We start from the raw sequence: 8,054 nt of genomic DNA on the forward strand, positions 1-8,054 counted from the left end.
TGCATCTTTGATAATTTTTTAAACCTTGACAATTTTGTGTCTCTTTTAATACATATTAAACAGCACCATCACTTTGATAAGGGATACACAAATTTTAGAAATACTTTCTAAATTATGTATCATGATGTGTCAGTTATAGCACTGTTTTATGGTAGCTTTTACACTGAATATGAAAGGGAATCTGGAACTGTTGTGATTTATTTTGTACATAAAAGTTAATTTTGTAAATAACTGGTTAATAAGGTCAATATTTAGTACTTATTGTTTTGTATGTATTGTACAAATTTGGTAAAAGTTAACATGCTTCTCTTAGTTGTTACTGAAGTCAGCAGTACTGTGGTGATCAGGCAATGTTACTTAGTTCTGAGTAAAGTAGGTTCTACCTTTATGTATAACATGTACCATTCACTGTGCATTTGGAGCAAGACTGGTCAGACATCTCTGCATCCTGTTACAGGGAGGATGTGTTAGATGCAGCACTGCTTAAAAAGAAAAATGCTTCTTTGAGTCCCTCCTGGTGTGGTGCTCCAGTGCCTCGTGCCAAAGAAGAAAACACTTCCAATCCCTGGCAGCACGGGGGACAGAATCCAAAGCTTACACATTGGGTTCTTTTACTGAGCTGCACTGAAAGTGTATGTTTCATTTTGTTTCTATGCAAGTAACTTAATATGTTTTTAATTCTGTAGAGAAATATCTTGCAGAAAAGAAACCGTTGAGTTATTTCTATGCAGGCTGGGTTAACCATATATTTACTGAAAAAAAGATACTTTTTCTGCAAAGCTTAGTTTCTTTATGCTACTGCAATATATTTTCTTTAAATCAAAAATGCCTTAATACATGTAGCCTTTCTTACAATAGGGTGCTTCTCAGGAGCAAGTACTACTGATGTGAATAACAATTTCTTTGGCTCTTAAGAAAAGCTGTCTCCAATGAAGTCATTGTAGTTTATTACTTGAGATAATTTGGAGCAAGGACTGCTGTTTTCTACACCTAAATGTCAATGCATTTTGTAAGACTCTTCAGCATCATGCATTTGATTATTAATATTTTAATATTATGCAGAGAAACCACTGTATTCCAATTAGGGCAGCATTCATGGTGATCCTTTGAACAATCAAGCAAAATGGCATGGTACAAAGGTCATTTAAATGCTGAATCAACAGGAGCTACAGTACTGATAAACCAAAGTGACTTGTTTTATCCATGTATTAAAAATAGAATGTATTTACCTTTACACTGCAACATCTGTCTTCTAATATTTGTAATTTATTGCCTTACATATTACATGCTATTTCCTTTATAATTTCCCCATAATTCTTGCTACTGAGAAGGACAGTGAGAAAGATCTGAAAAACCTCCTGTGAAATGCACACTAAGAACCCTTCATTCTTGTACTCTTGTTTGTAGAGGGGTAACTTTACACACATGCTCAGTAGTTCCATTATTCCCATCTTTGTTAGTAATAAAATATACTGTTGTATAGCAAGAGCTTCTGAGTTGGTATTTCTTACAAGCGTGCTTGATGTTCTATTACTGTTGCATTTTAAAATCTAAGTCACTTTGATGTGTTTTTTCTTAGAGCTATGTGAGGCAGTTAGCATTGCAGTGTTTTTATGTCTCCTGTGTGAGAAACTGAGACAGAACAACGCTGGGAATTGTTCACATGAAACACAGGGCAGTAGGAAGGAGGGAGAAACTCAACTAATCCTCTCATTGCTAGGTTTCTTCTTTCTTTTTTCTATGACTTCTCATTGATTCTTCTTTAGATTACACAGAATATGTATTTCCACACTATTGCTCTTGCTGCAACCTTCTTAAAATATAGATATTTAACATTTATTTAATACTATTATTCCCTCTTTTAGGTAGTTCAGAAAAAGTAAAGCTGTTGTAGTAACTGCTCTAAAAAGGGTAAATACAGAGTAATCTTGAAGTTAAAGCAATACTGAAGTTAAAGCAATACTCTGGGCTTAAAAATAGACACATTTTTTAAAGAATTGTGTCATCCTAACTAAGCAGCCAACGTAACATTCATTGGAAGTGAAATGCATCAGTGCTACAATGGGACTGTAACAAATGTGTGAGCCAGTGCTGCTGTGCCAGAAATAATTCGTGGAATGTGACTATCCAAGGTAACCCCTATAGCTAAAGAGACTCTCCCTGGGTGCTTTAATGTTGAAAAACCCTTGTGATAACTGGAAAGTTTAAGAGGTATTTGAATGCCCATAAAAATTCTGGAAAAGAAACTGAAAGAAGAGAGGTGCAGAGGTAAATCAGGGCATGGATGCCTTGCAGCAAAGGACTATAGAGAAGCTCCATCAGCTTTAGTAATCTAGGACTGTCTGTCTTCAGAAAGATGCACTATATATCAAACAATTTGTACTAGACTGATGCAGATACTTTAGTGTCTTTTTCTGCCTTTGTTTGCAGAAAATTACAATAAAGGGTGTGGACAACTTCACTAAGCCCTGTATTACATGTCATAAATGGTCTTTTACTTCTTTTTTTCTTAGTGGATCTCCTTCCTAAATCACTTCAAAATACACATTATGCTGAGTTTTGAGGTGGCATTGGCATAGAAAACCTTTCAATGAGCAAGATAAATTTATCATTCTAAATCATACTTGATTTGTGACATAAACAGAACCAGAGATTGCTGCTATAGTAGTGTTATGATACATTTTTGTATGCTCTACTTGACTGTCCTATATTGTTAATTTTTAAGTAAAAATCAGGACATAGTTAACTTAGAGTATAAAGAAAAACTGTGCACATATGTTGAAAAAAATGGTCCAAGTTTGCAAAACTAACCCAGGATATGGACAAATAGGGTATTTAGTTTCTATTTGGATACTTGAAAGGTGCTATTAACAGATAATAAGAAAATATCTGCAAGATTTAAAGTATCTTTAAATCGTTTTGCTATTTTAAATATATATATGTATATAAAATCTGTTTAGGTATGGAATGCTAACAAGCTGAAGCATACTCCTTTTTTCTTTGCCAAATGTTCAACTGATTTACAGAGAAGTGCTGGTTCTTTTCCTATACTGGATGCAGGATATACTTGTTTTAAAGATGGTCAAATCCAGTTGAATTTCAGAGGTAAGTAAAAAAAAAAGTTGAACTTAATTTTAATAAGGTTTAACATTCTGCAAAAGCAGTGGAAAAAGCAGCAGCTGAATAGGATGGGGAATTATGTTTCTCTTTGAAGTCTGACCACCCAGTCTCAATGTGCAATTTCAGAAGGCCCCGCATCAAAGGAGAAATGTTCCCTCCCTCCCTTGACACTGCCTGCTTGTTGGATCAGTCTTTGAAGGTATCTGACTGCTCTCTGTTTGCCTGTCTTCACACTGGTAAAGGTCTCTGCCTGTATTAACCACTGGTATTCAGAGTAATTCAGATGGCTGGCACCAAAGGTATTTTGAAATCTCACAAGAATAAATGTTATTTCCTGTGCATTACCTTTTTTGCACTTATTCTTTCACTTGTTTTGTTTGGAGTTTTGTTTTCTTTGTTTTTGGTGTTTTGTTTTGTTATTTCGTTTTTGATTGGTTTCTTGCTTGCTTGTTTTTTTTGTTTTGGTCTGGTATTTTTGTCATTTTATTTTGTCCCAATCATATTTAGCTTCATTTTAAGTAGACTAGAGTTTAAATGTAATTAGAAAAACAGAAGTTGTGCAGTCTATACCACACCTCTGTGAGCTGTCTGCTTTTTATTTCTAGAGGAACTTGGAGTATCTTTCTGGTGTACATCTATGAAATATGCTTCTGTATATTAACTAGATTTTACTTCAGATTAAAAAGCACTTGAGATGCAAAGTATAATTAGAATCATAGAATTGCTCAGACTGGAAAAGACCTTCAAGATCATTGAGTCTGACCTCATCCTAACCCTGTTATCCTGTTCCTGATGACCCACCACTAAACTGTGTCCCCAGGCACTACATCCTGATGATTTTTAAACACATTCGAGGATGGAGACTCAACCACCTCCCTGGGGAGCCAGTTCCAGTTCTTAACAGCCCTTTCTGTAAAGAAGTTTCTCATTAAATTAGAGGATTAAAATTTTTCTGGGGACATTTATATCTGAGTTCTTCATTAATGCTTATTCCCTGTATTTCAACTTTGTTCATCAAAACTAAATCCAAAAAGTCTGCTTTATTTGAGGTTTTACTAGTTAAACTAATGACAAGCATAGCAATATCTTTAAACACATGAAGAACTACCTTCATTAAATAGCTCATAGTGGGTTTCTCAGTGCAAAAAGAAGCTGGAGAGGAGAATTGTTTCTGCAAGGAGAACTATGTGGAAGAAAGTTTTATGGAAGGGTAGTGCTAGCTGGGCACCTCCTTTCCAGCCCAGGGAGCACACTCTAAGGTGTGGCCTTAGAGTCACGAGAGAAGATCAGGTGTGTTAAGTGGAGAGGAATACACTCAGATTTTACGTACAAGGTAAATGTATTACACATTTGATGTACAATGTGAAGAGAAAGAAGGAGGTTTGTAAGTTAGAGGTGATAGTGGGATCATTGAACATGACCACCAAAGGGATCTTAGACAGATGAAAGCATGTTCTGTGTTGGTTGTCTGTGAAGCATCCTTCCAAAGTATCTATAGTTTTATGAAGATAATGTATAACATGGTTTATCTTTGCTATGTTCTGCCTGACCACATGAAACTGCATCCCATGATATTATATGGGTATAGAAATAAGACAGTGCCAGATAAGGTCCTGGACAAAATTATTAGTAAGTTAGCTAATTAGTTGATGACTTAAGCTTCCTGGGGAGCTGCATTCCCTCCAGAGCCAGGTATAGTGGTATCATACCTACTGTCCAAGAGTGCATGCAAGTCTTGAATGACCCAGCTGAGATGAAGGATTTGATGATGCTGAAACTGCTGAACGTGTTTCTTGGCACAGAGTTTGAGACACTGAGGTTCCCTCCAGGGCACAGCCCTCTCTGGGACTTGCTTTCCTTTCACATTTCTACAGACAGGGCTGCGACCCAGACTTCTGACTGAAAAACAAGTGGATGCCCAGCAGGGTTTAACAATCTGGACACGCATCATTCAGTGAAATGTGAGGAGGTGGCACTGACAGGGGTGTGATGTGGCACTGGCAGGGGTGTGACATGCCACTGAGCAGGTCAGATGCAAATGTGTGGGGCTGTCTGAAGTCAGGACTCACCATGGAAATTAATTGGAGATATTTTTCTTAAAATGTGATTTTTAATAGGCAAAATTATCCCAAGAATGAATACTGGGAGAAAAGCTGATAGTCAGGATAAATTTCCCTATGGAGAGAAATGGAAAGTCACCAAGCCAGTAGGAAAACCCAAGAGAACACAATAAAAAACAAGGAAGGACTTCACCTTTTAAACTAATTCAGCCTCAGCAGCATTAGATTTTAGATCACACATACTGAAAGTTTCTTTACTTGGCAATGGGAAATTGGGAATTCATAAATGAGATTTTCAATCAACTAAGAGGTGCTGTAATTACAGCAAAATTACAAGGACAGAAGTCAGGAAACCACACTAGGAACAAAACCATGCCTCACAAAAGTGTAGTTAGATGAGCATCTCTCATTAAAAAATTGAATACAAAGAAGGACTTGAAAAGACATTTTTCTTCTCAGGAGTCTGGTACATCTTTGCTTTTTCTGACTAAACATGATCTCATCTCCACAAGAACCAGGGATTCAGACCGTTTCCACTGCCATTGGTCAGCTGTTGATGCAAGTTAAATAAGATTTTTATTTTAGCACATAGAATGATTTGAATGCAAGAGTATCTGTTGAAGTATCCTCAGGGTACCTATGGGATTACCCCACTGATTCCACAGCAGCTCCTGGGCCAAAAGTCCATGGGCCTTTTGGAGGCAATGGGTCATCAGTGAGCAGAGGAGGTTGGGTGCTGTCCAGAAGCTCCCCAGCCCTGCTTGCAGTGAGCTGTTGTGCTTCTCCACTGAGATCAGGCCACCAGTGGGGATGTGAGAAACAGGGTCTCGGGAATGCTGTGGTCTCCAGGCTTCACCACTACATTCAACAAGCAGAGCCACGGCAGCCGTGCACATCCAGATCTGTCATCACTGAGCTGTGACTCTGTCCCTCTCTCTCTCTCCTCCAAGACAGGAAGTTTTGTGCAACTGTTGAGTGTCCTGGAACAGTTCATTAGTTTCTGTGACCAAATCCTCTTGCATCCACAGGTTTTGTATGTGCCAGCTATGATGCCTGTAGACCTCTGGTTTCTGCAAGCCAACCCAAAGTGCTCTGCAGCCTTTCCTCAGACTGCAGCCCGTGCCTCATTGCTGTCTTGCTTCACATGAGGAACTCCTTTTCAAAGGGCTTCCTGGATACAAATACAAGTTCAAGTGCATTCCTTTAATTTTAGGATTGTCATTAATTTGAGGTAATATCTTCCAAAACTGGGTGGACAGATCTGTGGCAGTGTAGAAAATCCGAGATCGTTCCCTTCATTAAAGAAGCCTTCCTGTCTGAATGGAGCATTGTATTTCACATCTTGATAACTACTTACTAGCACAAGACTCAAGGAAAATCAGATTTTCAGTTCTGTAAAAGGGATTTCTATTCATTGAGAATTCATGAGATGGCCAAGTAATTTTTTAACCATTGACTAATTCACACCCACTCTTATGAACAACTGTTTCTCCTGAGCCTCTGCTCTCTCCTTGCACGTGATGATTTACTGGAGGCACAGTGAATTTAAATTAAAATGAGACTGAATTAATTTTCTCATTCTACCACGTGCACAAATCCTTGAGCAACCTGATCTCACTGGACTTGCTTCGACCAGATGCACTCCAGACATCCCTTCCAACACAAACATTTCCATGACTCCAGCCAGGATCACAGCAGCTGACTTGGGAGTCAGTCTTGCAGAGGTACAGACCAGACTCCTTCACAGTCAGACATTAGCAACCAGAATCAATCAAAACAGGTCTCAGGAAGGGCTTTTTGTCAGACAGTTTACATTATAGAAATGTCTGCTTGTCCTGTGCTATCCTTTATCAGTGAAGCAGACAGTTCTCCTAAATAGATTTATAAAATTTTATCTAATTCTGTCTGACAACTTGTAAGCGATGTTTAGTTTAAGATACTCAATGCTTCCATTATCACTGTAAAAGCCACAGCTATAGGGACATGCAAATATAAAACAAGTGATGAACAAGGGAAAAAAAATGTGTATAGAAGCTCCATCAGGCCACGAAAGGAGCTGCTTCCACAAAATGAACTCTCTGGTATCTGGCGTATGTTCTTGACTTGTTAAAGTCAAGTGTTAAAGATTTATCTCAATAAAAAATGAATCTGAATAATAAAAAGTGTTAATCCTCTCTCTAGTGCTTTCTATTATGCAAAAATACAATATTTCTTATATTAACATCAAGAGCTACCATGTGCTTATTCAGAGGTAAGGAATTAACAGTTAACTACAGGATTTCTACCTTTTTTTGTGAAATGCCATCCCCCTGCATATGGGCACTGGAATCCCCTTCTGCAGTCAAACCTCTGAAGGATCAGCATAAGCTCCCCTGACAGTTATGCCCCTCTTGTCTTTGATAAACTCTGTTGTTATGCTCTGACCTCTGCCTGTGCTTTCTTGTGGTCATTCCCAATATTTCTGGTTTTCATGGCTTACTTAGTGAGATGTTTGCATGACTTGACTGTCACCTGCAGGTATAGAGTCTCAGCAAGGACAGAACTGATACAATTTACACTTTACCTTTTCTCAAAGGCATGAGCAGGACATCACTGAGTATTATAATCCTCTAAATTTACTTTTTAAGATTCAAATATGAGTATGTATACCTGCAAAGCACTGCTGTGACTCCAATGCCATACTTATGTAGAAGCTACTAGAAGTTTTTTTGTAAGAGGTGTATCTGTGCTACTAAAGCAAGAAAAATAGGGGGAGAAAGTCTGGAATTATTTTAAAAAGTAAACATGCTATATAAATAGTATATTTGAACTAAAAGTTTTTAAAAGAGATCAATTCCAGAATCCCATTGATTTTTATGCAGTTCCGAAGGGGGG

Source organism: Calypte anna, chromosome 2, assembly GCF_003957555.1.
Source record: "Calypte anna isolate BGI_N300 chromosome 2, bCalAnn1_v1.p, whole genome shotgun sequence".
Taxonomy (NCBI): domain Eukaryota; kingdom Metazoa; phylum Chordata; class Aves; order Apodiformes; family Trochilidae; genus Calypte; species Calypte anna.